Source organism: Manis pentadactyla, chromosome 6 (assembly GCF_030020395.1).
Source record: "Manis pentadactyla isolate mManPen7 chromosome 6, mManPen7.hap1, whole genome shotgun sequence".
Classification (NCBI taxonomy): Eukaryota; Metazoa; Chordata; class Mammalia; order Pholidota; family Manidae; genus Manis; species Manis pentadactyla.
In genome coordinates, this window is record NC_080024.1 from 140,138,136 (window position 1) to 140,162,830 (window position 24,695).

Below are 24,695 nucleotides of genomic sequence, written 5' to 3' on the forward strand. Positions count from 1 at the left end.
TATTTAAAGTTTGTTCATCCTAAATATTTCTAAAATTGCTTACTAAATAAGATAGCATAAAGAGCTACTGTTTGTCCCTATTTTGGAGAAATAAATTTTCTTGAAATAAAGACTTTAGAAATATTGTTTATTTTAATTATATCTGGCTCTTTTATGATTGATTAATATGACTGCTAATACTAATGCAAAGTATCAGCAGAATGGAAAATTCTTACAGTAAAAAATGTGTGACTCACATCGCCATATCTATGTGCTTCATCTTGGATACCCTTGGCTCTTAGCTGCTATGAGGCAAATAAGAGTTTCCCTGAAATCTGAGGGAATAATTGATAACTAACGCTGACCTATAACTTTGTCTTGGGTTAACTAGTTCAGTCTCTTGCATCTCATGGATCTCAAAGGAAATTTCACATTTTGTTCTGCCATCTTTACATGAAGCAATAGTATTCATTTGACAACATTTTTTGTAGTCATGTGCTCTTCAGTTGGGAACTTGGCATTCTCCCTCTAGTTGTTAAATCTAGGGAAAACAAGAAGTCACCAGGATTGTTCATGCAATCAATGAATCAATGAACAGGGGCAATACCAATTTCTACCAGTTCCACAAAGCCACATCAATTAGCCATATGATTACAAAGAAACTAAAGTTTTCTTCTTGCACCTCATCCAAACCTTGGTATACCATCTCACCCTACCTGAACATCAGTTGATCAAGTGTATGAAGGTATGCAAGTCCTCTACTCTTTGTAAGAATTCTTAGGTTACCCCTTTGAACATCTATATGTAACCCTTTTCATGCTAGGACCTTTTGTTCTAAGGGAACTTACAGTCTGGTAGGAGGTAAAACATAAGTAAATCTGAAACAATTCAAGGATTACATGATCAGTCAATTCAACATATAGTTTATTATTGGATGTATTTTTCAGAGAAAATTATTCGAGGAGGCAGAACTTGATCTGAGACTCTAGGAATACATGAAGGATTTGTACTAGTCAAAGTTGATGGGTTTGGTATTTTTTTTTCTTGTCTGTGAGGTTTTCTTAGTTTTATTTTTTATTAAGGTATCATTGATATACAATCTTATGAAGGTTTCACATGAGCAGTATTATGGCTACAACATTAACCGGTGTTATCAAGTCCCCCGCCACACACCATTGCAGTTACTTACTGTCTGTCAGCATAATAAGATGCTATAGAGTCACTACTTGTCTTCTCCGTGCTATACTGCCTTCCCCATGACCCACCTACATTATGTGTGCTAATCATAATGCACCTTACTCCCCTTCTCCCACCTTCCCCACCCACTCTCTCCAACCCCTTCCTTTTGGTAACCTTTAGTCCTTTCTTGGACTTTGTGAGTCTGCTGCTGTTTTGTTCCTTCAGTTTTTGCTTTGTTGTTACACTCCACAAATGAGTGAAATCATCTGGTACTTGTCTTTCTCTGCCTGGCTTATTTCACTGAGCATAATACCCTCTAGCTCCATCCATGTTGTTGCAAATGGTAGGATTTGTTTTCTTCTTATGGCTGAATAATATTCCATTGTGAATATGTACCACATCTTCTTTATCCATTCATCTACTGATGGACACTTAGGTTGCTTCCATTTCTTGGCTATTGTCATCCCTGCTGTTGCAAGTGGTAGGATTTGTTTTCTTCTTATGGCTGAATAATATTCCATTGTGAATATGTACCACATCTTCTTTATCCATTCATCTACTGATGGACACTTAGGTTGCTTCCATTTCTTGGCTATTGTAGTAGTGCTGCAATAAACAGGGGTGCATATGTCTTTTTGAATCAGGGATCTTGTTTTCAATGGGTTTGGTATTGCAAGAGGGGAAAACAACCTGAAGTAAGATACTGATATGGAAAGCAATTTGCTCAACAAACTTTGAGGAAACTGATCTGATTGATATAAAGAATTTACATTTGAAATTATTAGTTAAGAAACATCAGATTGTGAAAGTGAGGCAGAAATGTATATTTAATGCTCTAGGAATTAAGAAATCAAAATTTGAGAAATGGCAGGACATGATTAAAAAAGTAACCCACACTTACACATTAAGCTAACTCAAAGAAACCATACTGGTAAGGTTAAACACTATATGATTCCATTTATTTGACATTCTTGAAAAGGCGAAACTATGGGGACAAAAAAAAAATCAATAATTACTCGGAGGCTGGGTCAGGAAGCATAGAGGGATTTTTAAAGATGATAGATAGAACTGTTCTGTATTTTGAATGTGCTAAGTGACTGTGTACATTTACCAAAACTTTCAGAACTATACACTAAAAAAGGTGAACTTTATTGCTTCTATATTATACTGTTAAAACAATAGAAAAAGCTTATTTAAAGACAAATCTGTGTTGAAAATGGGAACAGATGTTGACAGGAACAATAGAAGGAAGAATTGTTAAAAATCAAATGCCTAAATATATTAATCAAAAACTTTGAAATTTTCAAACCTATCAAAGACGATACCATACATGGAATATAAATCCATATCTGAGGACTATCTACATGTAATTTTACAACTTCTTTCAGGTGTATAATGGATCTAAATTTGCTTTCAGGATGTTTTGTTAGCTACTCTCAATCTGGAATAGTTAAGTGGATAGGAAACGTGAGTCATTATCACCATATTAATCTGTTAGTGACTAGCAAAATTAACATTAAAAAATTAAAGAATTACATCAATATCAACCTTCTCAATATCAGAAATAAACATTCTAAACCTCTTATGAGCAAACATAAGTAGGTTTGAGCAAACTGAACTGACTAGAAGATGTCAAGCACATTCTGAAATGCTGGCCCACTTTTGAAAGTTTAGTCAATAAACTGGCATTTAGTTTTAATGTAACTTTTCTTTTCCAGTTTGAGATATCACTCATCATGGGCAGTATCCGTATTCAGAGAAAAGTGTCTTGAGTGTGTTTATGGGTACTGACTTTGAGGATAAGTCTTTTCTTGAGAGTTAAGCTTTTCTTTGGAGTCAGCAGCAGGCAGAAGAGCTGGGCAGGCTTTGTGCAAGCCCTCTCCTTTTTGCCCTAAGAAAATAACCCCCTCAGGAGCCTGGAGCTATACAGGGGTGACCTCAGCAACTTGACTCACCATTAAGCCCCACCTTTGACAAAGCCAGCTAATTTCTTGGCTCTATCAACAAGCAAGTCACTTGACAGCAGCTGTGGAAACAAACCCATCTCATTAATGGCGAAGGGTACCAGTAATGATGTGTTTGTGGGGTTTAAGTATCACCTGTAATGTTTTCTTAGTGATGCTCTGTTAGTTTTATTCCTGAATGTTCAGTGGGAAACTGACCAAGTTTACCACACCCTTCATCTGCTCCTGCACTGGCAGGTGACTTCTAAAAATGGGACACCTCCATGCTGGCAGAGGATACACTGTGAAAACCACCCATGTCTGGCCTAGGGGAAAACAAAGTTCAGAAAATAAATAAGACCTTCAAATTTGCTTTTTGTTACTTCATCACCTCAGGGAATATCCTCTATGCCTGGGCACAGGAATGCATGGCACTTGCTTTTGGTCTTTTGGATCTTTTTTCTTGACCTCAGTCTGTTTATATCTTTTAAAATAGGAGTTTATTTTGCACTCATCACATGCTAAGCATTGATGAAAAAAAAAAATCTAGTCAAAAGCCAGAGAATTTTTCATCATAATGAAAGTAAGGTAACCCATAAGAACTGAAGTCCTTGGAGTGAGGGGGTTCCCTGCCTGGGCAAGTTCCCAATGAATCTGATAAAACTGAAGGAAGACAAGGGAAAAGGCAAGTTGGGAGGAAGGGTTTTACTGATCACAGCTCAGTCTCTCCCTCGGCTTTGCTAGTCAGCCCCTGCTCAGTCCCTTCTGCCGCAGTGCATGCTGGCTTTCCCCACTGGCTACTTCTGGGAGGAACTCCATGTGTGGGTACCTGGTGACTGCAGGGCACCAGACCAATTAGGTACCAGGAACAGAGAGGAGGAGACAATGTCCACATTCTCTTCACCATTGCCCCAGTGGCGGCCCTGCCGTGGCACATTGACATGCAAATGGGCCCTTAGCCACACACCACTATGAAAGCCAGGCAGAAATTCTAGGTGAAACTTCCATTTACCCCATAGAAAAACAAAATTGGTTATATAATTTTCCATTATAAATATTTAAATTTGGTTCCTTGTTTGCTATGTAAGATATGCAGTCTTTGTACTCCTCTGGATAGAGTCAGTAATGCTGTGGTAACAAACAATTCCTGTATCTGAGCACTTTATTTCTTAGTCACATATAGGGTAGGTGACCCTCCAGAGCACGTTATCCGTGTGATGGCCCAGCACTACAGCTGCTGTGATCTCATGGCATCTGCAGCTCAACTCACATTTCTGTGATCACAAAGTGTGCCACAGCTTAAAAATGTTCTCTCCTGGAAGTCACACACATCACCTCTGTTTGTATTTCATTGGTTAAAACCAATTGCTTAGTTAGGTAAAGCAAACTTCAAAGGACAAGGAAGTGCAAACTTTCATTGACACAGAAGTAGAAAAGACCTAGATATTGTGGAATACTACAAATCTCTAGCGGTTATCCACAAGTAAGGATGCTACATGCCGACCTGTTCAAAAAAGCCAATATACTAGTGAATATGTTTTAAAATATATCAATATATGATTGATCATGCAGTTCGTTAGTGGCCAAAGTAAGTCAATTTACTCTTTCCAATATATGATTAAAAATATTAAACAGTTTCCATGTGTACACACACAAATACATATACATACTTAAAAACCTTTTAATTTTCAATTTCAATACAGAGTTAAATACCACCACCTCACTAACGTAAAATAATTAATATGGCATTTTAATTAAAATAACAGATAAAACATGGAAAGTGGTCAGTGTTAATAGCTAGCTGTGCTCAGAAATGAAAAGGGCCTTTAAGAAACCGGAAACTATGCACAATTGCTAAGAGACAGCAAAAGAAAAGTCCTGATGTTAAAATAAGATTTTTTTTCTTTTTTCTTTGCAACCCCAGATCCACAGGACTTTTTCTAAGGGCAGATAGTGGTTAAAACAATTAGTACATGATTAAATCTTTGGAGCAAAATTTCCCCAGTTGGAGAATGAACATTGGTTTCAGCCAGAGATTTGGAGGAATTTATCATAGTGTATTATTGCAATACAAGCCTAACTAGTACAAAAGTCATAAGCAAGTGTTTGGAGGCAAGCATGGTTAGAAATGCTTTAGTTAAATAGGTAATGGTTGATTAGAAAATAATTTTCACTTCAGTACAATACTGCATCTATGAGCACCTGACAATATGCTATATAAGACACTACTCAAAAGTATTATTAAATAGATCCTACATTATGAGTAATTTCTTTAAAAATGAGCTTTCTTTAATTGCTTTGTACAGTACATTCATGCCCATTTATGTACAGGTAATAATATTTTGGATTACGCTGATTTTTTTATAAGCTTAAAAAAGCTAGGTTTTACCATTAATTAGTCATTTAAATGATCATAATTTTATTCTTCTAACTTTTCAGCATTTATATAAGTTGAAATTTTAAGAATATTGATCCAAAAATATTATTGGAAATATACCATATGAGAACAAGTAAAGATCTTCAAAATATAAAAATAAGTGCCCATACTGAGGAGGTTTGAAATGGAGGCAGAAAGTTTAAATAAAAAGATGATGATGTCTTCTTTAAATGCTTGACATCTAAGCCTAATTTTGTCTATGTTCCTTTTTTTTCAGCCAGCTTTATTGAAGTTTAAATGACATAAAACTAACTGCACATAATTAAATATTATAATTGCATAAGTAAATTAGCTCATTCATTCACCTGAGAACACACATTACAAACAGTTTATACTGGAGGATGTACCAAACGAGGTTATATTGATCTAGTTTAAATGTTTAAATGGCTGTGAATGTTTCTCTGAGCAGGAGCTAGAGGAAAGGTGGCCGTTACTATTTTGTGTTTGGCATTTGACTACATTAGTTTTTCTCAACCTTTATTTCACACCCCCTCCTCCACGAAGTGTTTTCAGTCATTTTCTTTCTCCATAACTGCCGCCTGGCTCCCCACCGTGAATTTTAATACCACAGTGATTTTATTTTGAGGATGAGTAAATAACGAGATAACTATTCTAGCCAATGAGATCCAAAAGTGTGGATTTTAATTTTCATGGCTAAAGTATAAACATGTATAAAAATACATGTTTGACTTGTATGACATTATCAGGTAATTTGTTATTCCATTTAATATTATTAAGTTGCCAGCTAAGTAAAGCTTCGTTCTTTAATTATTAACTTGTTTTGTTTTAGTGTTTGTAGTTATTAAATTTGCATTATTTAATCTTTGGCCTTCTTCAACTGATTTATTGAATCTCATTTAATTGCTGTGATGACACAAAATCAGTTTAAATGAAGCTATAATTTCTATCGGCAGTATAAAGCACTATTTTAATATGCTGAGGTGAAAGCAGCAAATCTTCTGGAATTACTGCAGAGAAATAGAGTATGTACTTCCTTGTCATAGTCAAAATCCATCAATTGTGCCAGCAATAGTTTAAATGTCTGTGATTTAAAATTAAGAGGGCTTTAGGGGACTAGAAATGCTTTACAGCCCCCATGGATTCATGCAGACAAGGATTGGATATTTCTCCTATTATCAAAAGCCTTTATTTGTGCTGTTTTCGAATCTGTAAGTATATTTAAGCCAAAATAACTGAAGGATGGACAGGTGTGAAGTTACATACTAAAATTTCCTCTGACTTATCGGCTGGTCATTAATAATCTAACAAATTATCAAAGCAAATATTTTAGTTTCATTTCTAACATTAAAATGGAAGTTTTAAGTATAATTTTATCTTCACAATGATAGACTCAGTGAGGAAGAATGTAAGAAAACTTGCTAACACTTGCTGTTAGCTGGGGAAAACAGATTGCAAACTGTGATGACCCACGTTAAAAGATCTTAGATCATTCAGTGCAAGTTTGAACCATGTCCTTTCAGCTTGTTGCAAATCCAGTTTTGCCACTAATGAGTTGAAGCAAGGCTGAGGGTGCCCAGCAATACTCAAGGCATTTCTGTTGTTAATTTTTCTGAGATTAAATAGTGGGAGAGAGAGTTGCCAATATTTTTACCTTTAGTTGTGACATACGGTCATAATAACTAATATGAGGGAGTCAGGTTTCCTAATTTTCATTGAGAAAAAATAATTTTCATTGAGAAAAAATTTGTACCATTATGCCTCACCTCAAGGAGTTTCCTTAATTTCCCTTGGGCACTTTTATTGAAAATCACATCTACTTTGAAAGTCCAATATATAGTGCTTTGAATCATTTTTCACAAATCTTTTTTCCAGTTTTTAGTATTTCAGTTATGAAAAATAAATTTGCTGAATTGCAAAGCACAGAATGGAGAATTTCTGCCCTTTTCCTTGAGACTTTCCTTGCTAAAGATGCCCAGATACTGAACAGATTCATTTATTTATCAACTCATTGAACAAACATCCATTCTTGAAGTATCTGTAGTGGTGTTGGACATGTGTAATCTTCATAAGCAGGACAAATTATTTTAAAACGTTCTGTTTTTAACATGCAAGATCAAGGAAGAATCCATCATAAATGGCTTTTGGCAGAACTTGGAGTAAAACCCAATACTTTTTATTTAGAATTCTTGTTCATCTTATTCTGTTCTTAAGAACTTGGGAAGACCCTCAATTGTATCATTTTGTACATACAGGCTTCCAAAATGATGCCTTTACTAGGAAATGACAAAGCCTTTACATAGCACCCTACTCTACTACAGATAATTCTTTTATTATATATCTCCTGGGTGTAAAGTACAAGAAACAGAAGTGCTTTGTCTAAAATCTGGATCAATTGGAGAGCCTTGCAGGTAAATCAGTAAATAAGTGACTTAGAGCCAGCTACCCAAGTATACCAATTCTATTAGAATCTGCATCTATTTGATTGGTTGTATTTGCTGCAGTTAAAGTTATCAACTGATTAACCTTACAGGTATTCTTTGTCGTTCTTGAAGACCCATCCACCATCTACATAGGTCAATATAGAGAATCAAGTGGTGACACTATAGGAATCACATTCAGGTTCTCATAGTGACACTAATATCTGCATTTAAATCATGTTTCATGTAATTATAATGTAAGGTTCTTTATTAAGACAGTAATAACTATTTCTTGAAAATACAGTTTTAAAAAGTAATCATTTAGCATGGGATTGTTTGCTATGAACAAATCTTCATTCACTAGTTTTTATTTTTGTAAATTATTTTTGTAAAATATCATGTATGATCAAATGTAAGGCAACCAAATTTCCCAAATTATATCTTAAAAAGAGACATTTATCTTATGTCAGTGTCACCATAGATCTATTATCATGATACATTCATGAAAGTAATTTGATCACAAAAATATTTTGGGGCAAAGACATATTTACCTGAAATTACATCAATCAGTATTAGTTTGGATGCTTGGAAAAATTACCTAGTAATTCATTAATAGGCAGGCAAAGGAATTTGAAAAAGATTTAATTATTCCTGAGTATATGTCATTAAATTCAAAATACAATTAAAAAGTAGCAAAGATTGTGAACAAGGTACCCTGTTTTTTGGTCACATATTTTACGAAAAAGAAGGAATCACCATATATTCATTTACACTTATATGGTAGGCACATATAACATTTTGTAACTCCCTATAAAGCGAGCATTAAGCAAATATATGTATATACTTTACATGTGCTTGTATATGACTATATGTTCACACATTCAATTACATATGTTGATATATGACTATACACCTGTGTGTATATGTATTGTCATGACATTCTTTTCTGTCTGCTTAGTTTTTATTATACAGAGTTATTTCTCCTTAATCAAGTTGATAAATTGATTAAACAATTTTGTAATTGTATCAATAACTATAGCATTTTTTTGTTTATAAGGGATTCTAATACTATTCGTAAACAGAATTGTGGCTTGCCACACTACTGTGACATCTTTGCAAGTCAGGGCTTGCATAAAGGCTATATGCAAATATTACTCATGAAGCCATTTGGTTCTTTCCCATAGAATATTCCTTTAACATAGAAAGAAAGAATAGACTAAGTTACAAGTATTTCCATATAAGGTATGGAAATCCACAGAAGCGTATTTTCATTTCACATTTGGAGAAACTGAAGCAAAATGAAGTTAGAAATGGGGAGGTGAAGACCTCAGCGTAGAGTAGCTATTCTAGGTAGAATTATGTGAAGTTCACTTTGATGCCTGAAATAGGTTTTGATGTGTTGCACATTTAAAGTAATTTGCTTGTAGAAATTCACTTACACAGATATATTGCTTGAAGTTACAGCCTTGAAAGTAGTTAGGGAAACTGGCATGACCTGGGAGTCCTGTTGTACAACTGTTAGTCATGCTGTGGGATTTCCTCAAACTGGGGAGGGGTTGATTTTTATTTGTGATTAGACAGATTTCATAGGAACTGAAAATAAGCGGCGGGTGGAGGCAATCCATGCATGACTACCTGACAAAGCCTTCCCTGCCATCCCAGGAGAGGGGTGGGTGAGGAAATCTCTGCTCTCCTCAGTGTGGGGTTCAGGTCAGGGAACAAGATGGCAATTTTTAAGAGTATCTTGAAAGATAAAAGGTAGTATCTTGACCAAAATATTAAGTCAGTGGTTCCTGTCACTAAGCACAAGAGAGAAGGCGGCCAATACATTTGTTGAGTTTTAAAATGCTCATTTTCTCTTAGAGCACCATACACTGTCCCTTCGTGTTCTCCACTTTATTCCCATGCCTATCAGAGTATCAGGCACATGTTACATAACTTAACGAATGTTTGTTGAGTGAATAAATGACTGTGCAAATCTCTTAAATCTATCTGTGGTCTGCCTCCCAAATTCACATTCCCCACTACTTATAGGTCAATTAGGCAAAAAAACATATGCAAATCATTTACTGAATTGTAATGTTTTCTCTACTGAACAACTAGCTTTTGTTTCCCTCTGTATGTTTTAAGACTACTGCAGTATAATTTTATTTTTATCAAGATAATACATCTCACAGTTTTTTAAAAAGGTGTAAAGTTCTTATAAACTAGTGCAGATCTCCTCAGCCCCAGTCTCAATCCCCAAAGGAAAACATTTAACTCTTTTAGTGGTTTTCTTATTTCAGACTTACATATTTCAAAACAGTTTGCTTACCCTATTTCTTTATTTAGCAGTTTTACACATTTGACTTTATTATAATAGTTGAGGATTTAGCTTTCTTCCACACACATGTATGCAAATCTTTCCTTATCCCCACCCTTTACATATAGTTATACCATAGTTTGCAGTTCCTCTCTTGTTCCTATTATTTTGATTATATCTACATTTGAATGAAGTGGTATGTTATCAAGTTTCTTTTTGTTCATAACCTTTTGTTTTTCCTGGAGTTAGTAATACCCTCTTTTCACTTTGTTTAGCATGCTTTGTACCTACTGTAAATTATTCAGTGAAAAATGCCCCCAAATGACTTTTCAAGCAATTACAGAATAGTTTAACTGCTCTAACAAGCAAACCCAAAAATCTCAGGGGCTTTATACAGTGTAAGTTTCTTTCTTGCTCATGTCGCAGTGCAAAAATGTGGCAGCTAGGGTTTTTATGCCACATAATCATTCAGAACCACAGATTTCTTTTATCTTGAGACTTTAATGTCTTCTAGATCCTCGGAGCTCTTTGCTTAATCTTTGTGTCGGAACACTAACAAGGGAAGAGGCAAAGTATGGAGGATCTCATAGGTCATTTTATGGCAATGACCTGGAAGTGGTGTACATCACTGCTGCCCGTGTACCATTGGCTAGAACTCAGTTACACGCCTCCCTACTTGCAAAGGGCTAAGAAATGAAAAAGAAAGAAAAAGAGAAGAACATGGGATCAGATGAACACTTTTTAAGCTCTGCTGCACAGATATTTATCAGTGACTTTTCAAATGTATGTGTACATCAAGTCCACATTATTTTCTTTTTCTTTTCTTTTCTTTCTTGGAGTCTTCCCTACTGCAATCCATCCTTTTGATTCTCTCTAGGCCTGCCTCACAATTTTTCAGGAGAATTCACTTTACAATCTCCTGTGCTGGACCTGGGTCCCATCTCTTCCTCTTTCTTGATTTATATGGTTGTTTTGGGAATCCTTCTTTAAAAATGGCCCCAGAAGTATTTTTTCATTCTTGCATGTCTTAAAAATATCTTAAATCACATTTGGCTGACATTTTCTCTGGGAATATAATTCTAAGTTCAAAATAATTTCATTGTTAAAATGTGAAGGCATTTAAAGAATCTTCTAGATCTATTATTGCTCTTGAGACTGCCAGTGCAATTTCTATTCTTTTCCTTTGTATGTGATCTGCTTTATGTTTCTGAAAGGTGTTTTAGGCTCTTTTGTTTATTCCTGGCTGGACTTCTAATATCTCAAAATGATGTAGATTAGTGAGTTTAATCAATTAATTAAAAAATTTATTTTCCTGGACTATTAGAGGAACTCTTGATCCAAAAGATTCATGATCTTCATTTCTGGAATTGTTTTTGCATTAGTTTTTAAATCAATTTTTCCATCCCTTTCTGGATAAAAAGAACTCTTTTCTGGAATTCTCAGGATTCCCATAGTCATAAAAAGTTTCCCTTTTCTCCAATTTCTTATTTACATAGCTTTCTGTTCTATTTTCCTGAAGATTGTTTTCAACTTAATCTTACAACCCATCGACCATATTAAAAAATTTTTTTCAACTTGCAGAGTTTTTTTCCTGTTTTGTATATACATTTGTTGCTAGTTTATTTTCTACAGGAGCAGAGTAAAAATGTATGTGTTCAGTTCATCTTGTTAAACCACAAATTACTCTAGTTTACTTTGTCCAGAAAATAAACCTCCCATCTCCTGTAGGCTGAGTTGAGCAGATGGAGGAACTAATGGTTGGTTGATTGCATGGCAGTGGGGAAGGGAACTTTGGGTCAAGAAATCTGTATGCAGGCATCTAACCTAACAGCTGTGTCCATCCCACCACCTGGTCTCTTTCTATGGTAGCATTTCTGCCTCCTGAGCCTCCAGGCTTGTGCAGGGAGAATTGTCTTGCTGCTTATCCACAAGTCCTCCTAAAGACAAGTCGTGCATAAATACTTCTTTTCCAAATCACTTACCAAGTTTCCATCTGACTTAGGTTTTTCCAACCACTCATCACGGTTTATTCTGTCTTTTAATGTTTCCACTCCCTTTTATTTGTTTTTATGATTTAATAACACTGAAAACATTATTCTTGTGTTAGAGAATTTAGGGTAGGGAAAATGAATCACACGTGATCAATTGGCCATTGTTAACCAGAAGTCTCCCAAGTGCATTTACATATCTTTTTACCTCAGTGCTGTATTTATTGAATGATAAACCTGTTGACAGAAATTATGTCTATTTAATTTGCACTACATAAATTCCACATACAGGAAGGTATTTGTCTGTCATTACGACACATGATGCTGTCACCTTGTTTTCACTGCTTTTCCAGGATCTTTTATTCTGCTCTACCTCTAGTCAAAGCAGTCTTTATGCGGTGGCCAAGAATCATTTCTCCCATGTTCTCCCACCACCTCTTCCTCAGGACCTCTCTCCCCAATGGGACAGAAGAGTTCTACCCCCTCCAATAGCTGAGTAGCGTTGCTGTGAATCACTTAGTGACTCTGAGCCTCAGAACCTGACAGACAGGCTTATGTGGCAGGTGATTCCAGGAGAGCTGTCTCTGTGTAAGAGTTAACCCTGCGAGGCAGCTGACACACTTATCTGGGAAGGGCAACAAGGACAACAGATGATAAACATATGTGTTAGACTTTCTCATGGCAGCCACTCTTTCTAGAACAGTAGGGAGGCAGCACAGTGGAGTGATGGCTGGGAGCTCCGCCTTCAGGATCCGCCGACTGAGCTGTACTTTTATGGACCTTCGTGATTCTGGGCACATTGCTGGGATTTTCTCAACCTCATTTTCTCCTTTTTTATAATGGGAACAATAAAAACAACATAGATGCTTTGCCTAAAAAAAGCAATGTTGTGAAAGTCAAAGAGATGATCTATGGACAAAGTCATATTTTTATTTATTAACTCCTTAGTCACATACTTTAAAACTCTTGATATAGGAAACCATAGCTGTTAGGATTAATGTGAGTTAAGTGAACATATAAACTAGGTGCCAAATATAGATTACCATGGTATAGCACAGAGAACCCTTGTAAATTAACGTGCTGTCTGCAGTGGAATAAATTCAATATTGTTATGTTCTTTTCTCTCTCTCCAGGCCCATTGGCACACACTTGCTATAAACTTAGATATTGCTGATGAATCCAAAATAGATTACCATAAAAATAGATTCTCAGCACATATATTGAAAAAATCTATAACCTAACCTCCCATGTTTTCTCCTCGCATACTAGGATGATTTCTGTGAAGTGGACCTTCCTTTGGGAGAATGAGGTAGACAAGTGCTACCAAAATTAGAAGTAAAGCCAACACACACCTAGAATTTACTGTGCCAGGCACTGTTCTATGCACTTTGCTGACATGAACTCAAATACAATCACCCTACAAAGGCATTTTTTAATCCTCATTTTCAAGATAATTGCACAAAAAACAGAAGTTCTTCCGTATGTTCCTAGGGGACCGAATGCTTTCCTCCATATCGTCCCAGGGGACAGGACGGCTTCTTCAGGTCTCTTTTCTATGACTTTGCTCTGGTTTGTTTGCATTCGGTTTTGGTTTGGGCTGTTCCGGGGAGATGCTCCCTAGCAGATAATGGCAGAGCCTCCCGGATTGTCCCTAAGGCACCCTCCCAGAACTGGGTCAGACAATCAAAATGTAAGCAGTCTTCTCGTTGTTTACCAAGACATGCTAGCAACGAGTTTGGAACTTTAAAATTTTCTACATGGGAATAAATCAAATGCTGTTACACGCATACAACCTTGGCGTCTTCCCGTACCATCAGCCTGTGAACTAGGGGCGTCAGGGTCTGTCTGTGACCTCAAGAGAGCCAGCCAGGACCTCTGCTGTGGATTGGAATGAACCCGAGGTGTGTGCCACGGGGTCTGCCACGTAACAGGTCCTTAATCGGTATTTGTCCAGTGACTGGGCGTGCTCCTGATTTTGCTCTCATAGGTACGACCTCTTATTTACTAACCTACCATCTCTGACGTGACTTTAGGAGGCAAAGGTTAGGATGCTGCTGATTAATGTATTCACGTTCATATAAACAGATACTAACTTTTACAATAGTAATTTCTTTGCAACTCCTGCTTGATTTCCCGGAGGCTTCTCCCTGTGCTCACTGGCAGCGCCTTACTCTCTATTAATGAGTCATGCCCGGGAGGAGACGGAGTAATGCCCTGGGAGTAATTCTCACAGTGCCCTGGGCTCCTTGAATAAGGGATAGCAAAGAAAACTCGGCAAAATAAAGGAATAAAAATGAGCTCGCTGCTAAGGCTCGGGGCCCCGCTGTGAGGAGCATTCATCCCCAGGCCAAGCGCAATTGAGTCACCAGCGCGCGCTGCCTGAGGGGAGCCCCGCACGTCCGCGTCGGACCCGGAGACACGCCTTCGGGTCACACGAGCCTCCCGATCCAGCGTCGCGGCCGACTAGGGGGTGGCGCCACAGGTCCTCCGCCTGCCGTGCCGACGGGCAGGGGCCGGGGGCCGATCCTGCGCCGCAGGTTGCAATCATCCGGAGCCGTCCCCACGGCGGCGCGCTGTGAGCAGAGCCCGGGCCGCGGCTGCTGGGAAGCCCCGGGGTTCCAGGGCGGGCAGAGGGCAACGAGCCCTGTGACCAGACGTCAGCCGGCTCCCGGGGAGCCCCGCAGGCTGGTGAGTTGGGGAGGCCGGGCTGCGGCAGCTGGAGCGCGCTGCCCCGCATCCGGGCTGCTCTCCGCCGCGAGCCCGCGCGGGCAAGTGGAACGTGGAGCGGCGGCCGCCGGGTAGGCGCGGTGTGGGCGCACGCCGGGCACCGGAAAGCTAGATGCGTCTTCAGGTATTTTCAGATCACAGCAAACAGCTGGTTAGGATAAAACAGCAAAGCAAAACTGGGCACCGCGATGTCGATTTCCTTCTATTTGCATCTCGGAAACAACCAAAAAATAATAACAGTATTGTGTTTAGAGTTTCATATAAGGAGAGCAGATATAGTGGGGGAAAGCCAGGCAAGAGAGAGGACTTCCACTGCACTTCCTCAGGCGAAAGAGCCGCAGAGAAATCAAAGTAGTTTCTGTCTTCCAATGTCCGTGCTCAGTTATTTGCATTCTCTGATCCAGGTGTTGCAAGCTACTAGATTGTGTGCATGTGTATTTCCTCCAGTGGTCACAATAGCTTCCAAGAGTTTTGCACCCAGTAGGTTATTTAATGGTCTGAAAACTATTAGAGCAGGTGAAATGTAACTAGCAAAAGCTAGAGGCTGCATTTCTAGAAAAAAGCTGGGTTTGGTTAAAAGTCACCACACCTCTGACATATTTACTAGCTTTTAATTTCAAGATCTAAAATTAAGGGTACAAGATTCCTGTTGGTTAAATGCTGCATTATTAAATTAAGCCCAAATTAATAATCTATAGTTTCAGGGTTTTTAGCAACACAATTATTATTTAACATAATAGTCTGATTTCGATTTAGTTCTGTTTAAAACAAAAATGTGTACTGTTCTTAAACGTTTAGTTAACTCATGCGTAAACATGAATATTTGGATAGACATGGTTGTGTAGTCCTAAATTTTAAAAGGTGACAGAAAAGATGAACTTCAGCAGTCTAGCCTCAGGTATTTAAGTTTATTGAATTGTTACTTATAAAGTCCAAATTATAGCATGCAGTGAGAGCCATACATGTCTCATGCCATTCCCCCTGAAAATTTTTCATAGTATCCTAATATCCTCTACCCAGATGTGAACAGCCCTTCTTGGAGGCAAGAGGGGTTCTTATGGATGACTCAAAATGGATAATCTTGACAGTTTAATATTAATAAGGGGTCTTGCCTAACTATGGTTTCCCATAAAATACTGCCATCATTGCTTTCAAAAAGAAAACATTTCAGATGAAACTGGATGAGCCTGTTCTCATAGCTGCCAAGAAGGAATAAAGGGAATCTGTCAAATGTAAGCAAACCACAACACTCTGACAGGTCATTTCTGGAACAGGAATATTTGACCTGAGAGGGAAGGTAACCCCAATATAATTGATCTTCTCAGCTCCTTGGCATACCAGCAGATGCTAAAATTATCTGCTGGTTTCTGAATTACTTTTCATTAATTTAACTGTTCTTCTGGAAAAGAGGAAGTCGTCCAAAGCCCCAGGAGGTTCAGAACAGAAATGTTTTCTTTTCCCATCTTTACTCTGGCAAATTTCTGCTTAGGTTTTTTGGACTTTCAGACCAGTAGAATAAGAAACATAGACCAGCTATTCACATAAAGCTTAGTTCACAATTAATCCAGTTTCTTGAATTGACCCATTGAGGTAAGTTAGCCATAGTTCAGTGGTTAAGCAAGTAATTCTGAGGTTGAGGTGCAGGAAAACAATCGCAGTAAAAATAGGACAAGCCAACTGTTTCTCATGAAGATTATGTCGTTTTCCAGAGTTGGTGGCTATATGAAAATGCCTTTTTACTCATAATTGATGTGTGGAACTGAAACTTATTATCTAGTAACAGGAAGTAACATCATGAGGCATAATAAAAACCTACTGTAAAGCCCATAAATGGAGTTAACAGTATTACTTCATTTGTTTCACACCCTTTGTTATCATCATTTATATTCTCCAAATATTAACCTTCTCTCATATGCCCCTCCTTAAATGAAAGAAACTTCTCTAGATTACCAATAATGAGAAAAAACTTTAACACATAGCCAAAATACCTTCAATAAACTGTCTTTTTTTAAATAAGCAATTACTCAATACTTAGTTAAAAAATAATTTAAGTTTCTTATTCATTAATTCAACAAACTTGTATTAATAGTGTCAAGCAAGTTGACTCTGGGGTATATTAGAGATAAGGGCTAAGGAGTGAATATGAAGCAGAGGAGGTATGAAAGTGTCAGTGGCATGGCCCACGGTGTGTGGAAATTTTATATCAGGTGCCCAGTGAAAGGCTTATAGAAAAGGTGATACTTGAATATTGGTCTGAAGAAAGTCAGGGAGAGATCCATGTCCTTATGAGGAGGAAGAGATTTCCAAACAACAAGCAGGGGCTTGCCTGTTATCTTCCAAGAACAGCAAAGAAACCCGTGTACCTGGGGCAGAGAGGTGAGGGGAAGGGTAATAAAAAATGGGAGAGAGGTGATAATGGGACCAGATCACAAAGGGCTTTGAAAATCCTAATTAAACATGTTGGCTGTTGATTTTTACTCTGAATAAAATGAGAAGACCCTATGATTTATATACTGTCTGTTGAAAATTCATTGAACAAATACTGAACATACTACAAACCTTGGTATTCCTCTAAGCCTGTGGATAATAGAGGCTAAAATTGTAGAAATTACATTCTAGTTTGGGGAGATAGACACCTAAGTCAATAAACGAACTGAAATATGAAAATTTCAGTGCAAGTAAAACAAATTTTTTTCAAATGTAAAATAATGAGAGTGACCTGGGAAGGAAGAGGGACTCTGTGTGATTCAGCTCAGAGGATGCCAGGTTTTTGAAAGATCACACTGGCCTTCTTGAAGAGAATATATTGTAGAGTGTACCAAGAGAGAATAGAAGAGAGACCAGTTAGGAGGCTCTTCCAGTAGACCAGAGATGACAGGGGCATAGATGAGTGGTCCTGGAGAGAAGTAGACAGATTCAGGAAATATCTCAAGGCAGAGCTGCCAGGACTTGCTGATGACATGGATAGGGGGTGGGGATGAAGAAAGGGAAGAACAGAAGTGATCCCCAGTCTTTATACTGATGATCCTAGGTAGGCAGTGATGCTATTTCTTAAGATGGATAAAGCTAGGAGAAAAACACATTTGAAGGATTCATTTTCAGCCCTTTGAGGCATTTTTAGGTATCTAAGTGGAAATGTCAAAATGGGCTTTTGGGTATAAGAATCTGGAGCATTTGGAAGAAGTCATAGCTGAATATAGACATTTGGGAATCCAGTGTCTGTGGATGCAAATTTAGAATCAGGGTCTTGAGAAAATCACCAAGAGAGATACTAGGGAGAAGTATGGCCCGCAGGACCAAGCTCTGGCTTATTCTAACACTGAGGGATCTTGCACAGAAGGAACCAATAAAAAGCCACTCCTCTTACTCCCTCCCCACCCCAAGAAGAGTGTCATCATTGAAACCAAGTTAGGAAGTGTTTTAAAAAGAAGAGAAGGGTCCGTTGTGTCAGACATTGTAGAGGAAGAGGGAGATGAGGATCGGAAGTGATTATCGCCTGTGACAATTGGCAGCTGCTGGTACCTTTGACAGAAGATGGAGTTCTTAAAACTAAAGAATTCAGATATCCTACCTTGTAATAATTCTGGAAATAGCATCTCATGTAATTCCCAAAGAGAGGCCACTCGAGAAATTCAAGAGGCTACATACAGGATCTAATAAAATCCTGATGGCTGATGGGGACACTTACAGCAACCCTGAGCTTGTCTCCCCTGCAGACGTGGAGCAAGCCTGGCACACATCTGTTAATTGTGCAAGCTAAATTCTATATTGTGGTTTTCCCTGTAAAACAACTATATGATAATAACTGAGTTGGTGTAAAAAGGAATTTCCCTTGAATTGTAATGTTCTTCTTTCTGGTTTCTAACAGTTTTTCTAATCATACTTAATTTTCTTGGTTTTGATTCCTTAGGGGACACTACAAAATCAAAACCAAGAAAACTCTGACCTTGACTTTTAAAATTAATGCATGAGGTCTAGCGAACCAGAAACTAGTTTCGGATCCTTCAGTTCCTGGAAGGTATTGGATTAGGGTGACTTTAGTGAAATAAAGCCTTGAAGGATGGTACAATTAGTCTATAGTAGTAATGTTGATTCTTAAAATCAATGTAGTAAATGTTCACATACTTAGATAGTCTTAGCATCTTGAGAAAAGAGAACTAATTCCAAAGAAAAAAGGAGCAATTGAAATTCATAAATGTTAAACTATTTATTTGAAGAGAGATGCCCTCTTTATAACATAATGTTTTATAACAAATAGAAACATTTCATTTGTCTTATTTTTCGAGAGCCATGTTTTTTAAGTGAATAGAAATTGGAATAGGAGAATTAAAGAAATAGCTCAAAACTGCTTTCTAATTAGTCTTTTCTACCATTAATGTGTTACTGCACATGGACACTTGATCCAAAAGATGAAAAGTAAGAACTCCAAGGATCACTGATATTCTCTGGGTAGCACAGATTTACATGGTTAGCATAAACTTTATAGAAAATGTCATTAGTTATATCAAAAGTGACAATGTAATTTATTATAATAAATGATTTGAGCACCATGATAAAACTTATGATAGCAATTTAATCTGTGGTATAATTTTGATATATCTGAATTTTTTGTTTAAAAAGTCATTAAGTGCCTCTTACATGTCATTAGCTTATTGGTACTTCAGTTATAAAGATGATTAAGATAGTTTCTGCTCCTGAGAAACTTAGAATATGGTATGTTAGATACATGCAGAGAACACGTCATTGTTACCTGGTAAGGTTTGAATTAGTGGTTTGAATGCAGCATTGTGGTGGTAAAGAGGAAGATAGATTTAGGGGGTTAAAACTGAACAAAGATCAGTCCAGAGTAGGGAATAAAAAAAAATCTGAAATCTGCTCAGTGATTGTAAGGGTGAGGAAGATAAGTCTGATTAGAGGAATAAGTAATGAGAGTTGCATTGACCAGATAGTAGGAGAAAGGAGAAAGTTTTTATAAAGTCTCAAGTACTGATTTTAAGGATGTAATAGATGGATGTATGGTGGTCCCCTGAATTGCAATTAAGTTTAGAAAAGGAGAAGCAAATTGAAGCAGAAAGACATACAGCATGTGTGGTACCCATGGTCATTCAATTGGATATAGTTCATTGAAAATGGCCCCTGAAATTGAAACGTCAGCCTGGGAAGAGCAACTAGGAAATGATGGAATGCAGATGACCCCCAAAATCCACAAGACCAAATGCCATCCCTCAGGGAGATCCTGGACCAAGGGAGGAGGAGGAGCCATAAAATAGGACTCTAGTTTTCTTCTTTTCTGTAAGCACTGATCTGCTTTGGCAAAAAATGACCTTTAGGTTCTGAAAGGACTTAGGGGAAATGTTAAGTTATGCCTAATTATATATATTTATCATCATTATTATTGTTAAATCAGGAAGCTATATTAAATATGCCTATGGCTCTTAGTTTATGAATATGACATCATTTATTCCCTTTGGTAGGGCAATCATTTTAAGTAAACATTTCCTTTCTCTATAATTCTGTTCACCCATATTCTCTCTCAGCCATCCTTGTGAAAAATGACAAGTCGTTATCTCAGGAATGTGTTCAAGTATGGAAAACCTAATAGATTCTTAAAGTGGTCGAATTTATTGAATTGGGTTCATGAATATCATGCCATAATAACTGATGCCCAGCCATTATTAATGGCAAGGAGAAATTAACTTCCATTCTCTTCATTTTACCCAACAGCATTGTTCTAGCTCTACAGTGATTGGATTTATGACTCTTGTAATCTAAACTACTTGCCTAACAACGAAATGTTACCCTATTTCTAAAAGAATTAAAGACTAATTTTCTAGTAATGATTTCCTTTGAAATTTCTGATAATATGTAAAATATTGTCAAATGATTGACTTGTAAATGCATGTCAGGTAACTGACCGCGTTTGGGGAAAGTTATTCTTTCTCTCCTTCCTCCTCTTCCCCATCCTAATGCCATTCCCAAGATCATACGCTTTCTGGTTCAATTTGAAAAATTGGGGCAATATGTTTTACCTTTACAAGCACTCTTTATACAATCATCTGACTGCCTTTCACTCTCTTCACAAGTATTTCTTATTATTATATAATTAGTATGAGAACATTCTGCATGCCCATTTGTGCAATTGAGATGTTTTCTATTCCTTCTAGATTCAAGGTCTGTGATAAAGCATTCTTTGTTATGGATACATCACTTCAGATATGTAGTTCTGAACAAATGTGCTGGACTTATGATGGACATTTCTGGACCACCATAAATTATGACCGTTTGACATGGGTGCAGGGGTGAAAATTTGCATTGACAGTAAGTCCTTATTTAAAGACTGACAAGAAGCACCATCATTTTCAGCTGTGAAATACTATCACCCAAAGAATGAATTCATTTAATGCACCAATTTTCAGCTCTAGGCCATGGTAAAAGAAAATTGAAAGTTTGATCATTTTCATTTTAATAGGCACAGTTTTGCAAATTCTACCTTTTCTACGACTGCCTCCTATTTGGAATAAATTTTAACCTATAGCTTATTGAGATTTCAGGCCATTCATACAGAAAAAGATGAAAGAAGGTTAAAGTAAACAAACATTTCTCTCATTCTAGTCATAATCTTTATGAATCTATTTTCTTTTAACACAATTGCCAAGGAACAATTTAAAGGCAAAGTTTGAACTGAATGAATGGTTCAGGTGACAGTGAGGTCTTCTCCAGACCCTGGAGTCCCCAAATTAAAGGTATATAAAAGCAGAAATAAAAGATTGCATCTAGTTAGGGCCTTTCTGTTGGCCTGATGAACTCCAGTAACCCCAGATACTGAGAGCATATATCAAATCCAGTACTAATTAAGGAAACTCTAAGGAGTAGACTGGATCTTGAATAATATCTTTTTGTTTTTTAAGTAGCAAACATTACTTCATACCCATTGCTTTAAAGTTACCATGTTTAAACTGGATCTGAAATGAGTTGATGCTAGAATTCAAGAGGAGAGTAAGTGTTTTTATGATATCCATTCCCATGGTGGTTTCCAGAACTACCTTTACACTATTGCAATGGTATCTGTAAATCTATAACATTCTGAAGAATAGTTGCAATTGTTGTTAAGCTTTATTAAGGAAGAAATAAAAGATTCTTTTTTGCAGACTTTTTAAAGAACTGATATATTCTCAGCTCTTCCTACATAACCTAGAAATAGTGAAGCTTTTTACAAAGCAAAACATTCCCTACAGCCCTGAACTCCTGTCTGAACAAGTAATTCTATTACATGTCTACTTGGAGATAAGACTGTCTCCTTGAGTCTTTTTTTTCCTTGACTTTCACTGAAAGTGGATCAAAGAACTTTCTTTTTAGTACAAGTCATGGGTAAAATTGGTCTCTCTCAGAACATCATCTCAGAACCTATTTTTCTCTCTTTTGATATTTTGTTGCTCTCAAGCTGGGAAATCAATGACTTGTGAACCAGTCTTTCTGATGAATTAATTTCTGCCTAAGTAGTTATGGCTGAAAACACTACTGAATTATTCTTCTTTGTAAGCATATTTACAATTCAAAGGCCTGCCTAATGTTAGAAGCTGCAGGCTTAAGAATAGAATTGTAGGGAACTATTTGAAGGAAAAAAGAACTTCATAAATAAAAGTTCACATTAGGGGCTTAGGTGGCAGATGACGCTATGGCCTGGAATTTCTGGAGCAGCTACCATTGAAAATCTTCCATTATACGGACAGACTCTGGGTTAAATAAGTATTCAAATCCCTTGTTCTGAAAATACAGTCACAACCCTTTGTTTAAAGGGTCATTGATTTCCCTTCTACAGGGCCTCTTAAGTCCGTCCTCAGGAAGGGAATCGGTCCTTTCTTAGAGCTTGAGGCTTGCTCACCAATACTATCCACAGCACCTGACTGTGTGTCTTTGATAGTAGGTCTCCTGTCTCATCGATGAATATCACAAATACATTGACCCTTGAACAACACAAGTTTGAACTGCATGAGTCTACTTATATGTGGGTTTTTTCATCAAATAGTTTGGAGAATCTTTTAGAGACTTGACACAATTTGGGGGAAAAAAAGCATTTCCTTTAGCTTATTTACTGTAAGAATATAGTACATAATACATATAACATACAAAATATGTGTTAATCGACTATGTTATTGACAAGAGTTCTTGTCAATAGTAGGCTATTAGTAGTTAAATTTGGGGGAAGTCAAAAGTAACATGCAGATTTTCCACTGTGTAGGGGGTTGGGCACTCCAATTCCTGTGTTGTTCAAGCATCAACTATGTATGTAAGTAGACTGAGTTGGAAAGCTGCCAAATACTGTGGTTAGTCTGCAGACTGAAGTAATAGTAACTGATCAACTGGCCTAAGCATTTTTCCATCAAGAATGGTGGCATTTTTCTGAGCCAACCTCAACCAACTGCTAGCATATGCTGTGGGCTTATAAACAACAGTAGGATTTCTAAATAGGTCCAGGTCCACAGTCGCTAACTAAACAGCCAACTCATGGATACATGATAGCAAAGGATCTCGTAGTTGTTTGAGTTTGGTAATTTTAGAGTAATCCATAAAACTATTATGGGCCTCTGAGTTGTTATCTTTAGAAATAGACACCAATATACTATTCAGTTCAATTGCTAGCCTGTTGGCCTAGAAAAGCAGACTTACTACATAGAATAAAATGGCTCAAATTTGATGATTTAGACAATTCACGGGCATCACAAAGAGATAACATTTTGACTTTCCTTAAAGATAAAAACATATCGTATAATTATAGTAAGCAAAATGGAGTCCAGCATTTGCCACACTAACAAATTTGTGAGTGTTACCAGCTAGCAAAGGAAGTCAAATGTCCAATGGCAGAACACTGCTATGTAAGAAGTAACTGTAACCATACAACTAATCAGTTCATCATGGAGAAACATAGGACTGCTTTTCTCTCTGTACTTGGCTTATCTCCCAAACAATAATTAACTTCATCACTGAAATGTAGAAAAATGACATGCAAGTGGTTGACACACTTGTTTGTGAGAAGGGATATGTAAGCAGTTTCTTTTTTATTCCAAAGGAAAGCCTAGATCACACAACCTCTGAAATTTTTAGGAGGATTTTATGCATCGTTTATTGCAGAACTACTGGAAACTTAATCAAATGCACTGGAATCACTTCTGATCTCTTATCAATGACATGAAATTTTTGAACTATTTTTCAGAAAAATATTTCTTTAAAGCTTTACGTTTGAAAGGAAATTTGGGATATGTATTTTCAAGTGATTTTTAAGCATAATGTGGTTTATTCAAGTTCATTAAAGATTAGAGGATAATATCAAAGATGGGGAAAACAGCCATTGGGGGACAACATATCAATAGGATTGATAGAAATCCTTTTCCCTGTGGGTCAAAGCAGAAATCAAATCACCGACTACAATATAGTTTAAGATATCTACTGCCTTTAAGTTTTCTCTTTCACTTTTGAGAGCAAAATGCCTATTTAGAAACACTCTTAACTACGGAGGGCTGCTGCGATCAACAGTTTCACATTAGATTCGCTCATTTCAGACAAAAAATCTTTGTTATGTCTTGAATTCATGAATCTGTATTACTTTTTAATGAGCAGAAACTGGAAACCTCTACGACGTTAATCACTGTCCTTCAAATGGACTTGTCCTATTGTTGCTGAGTATTGTGTTAGCAAGTAGGGTTACCATGACGAGAGTCTGTGGTAAAACTTGTCCTGATGACTGAGGCTCAGGAAGGCACTAAA

The 24,695-nt window shown here is 37.1% G+C and overlaps 1 protein-coding gene across 3 annotated transcripts in view; it reads left to right on the forward strand.

Annotated features, from left to right (window-relative positions):
• RAB27B (RAB27B, member RAS oncogene family) overlaps positions 1 to 24,695 on the forward strand; it is a 128,586-nt gene that overhangs the window by 61,257 nt on the left and 42,634 nt on the right. For 2 of the 3 annotated variants that reach the window (XR_008998363.1, XM_036918559.2), the window contains exon 1: positions 14,408 to 14,894. The exons of the other annotated variant lie outside the window; for it this stretch is intronic. The gene's annotated coding sequence lies outside the window, so the exon portion shown is untranslated. Of the gene's footprint in view, positions 1 to 14,407; positions 14,895 to 24,695 lie in introns of those variants that run through there. 3 annotated transcript variants of the gene reach the window in all.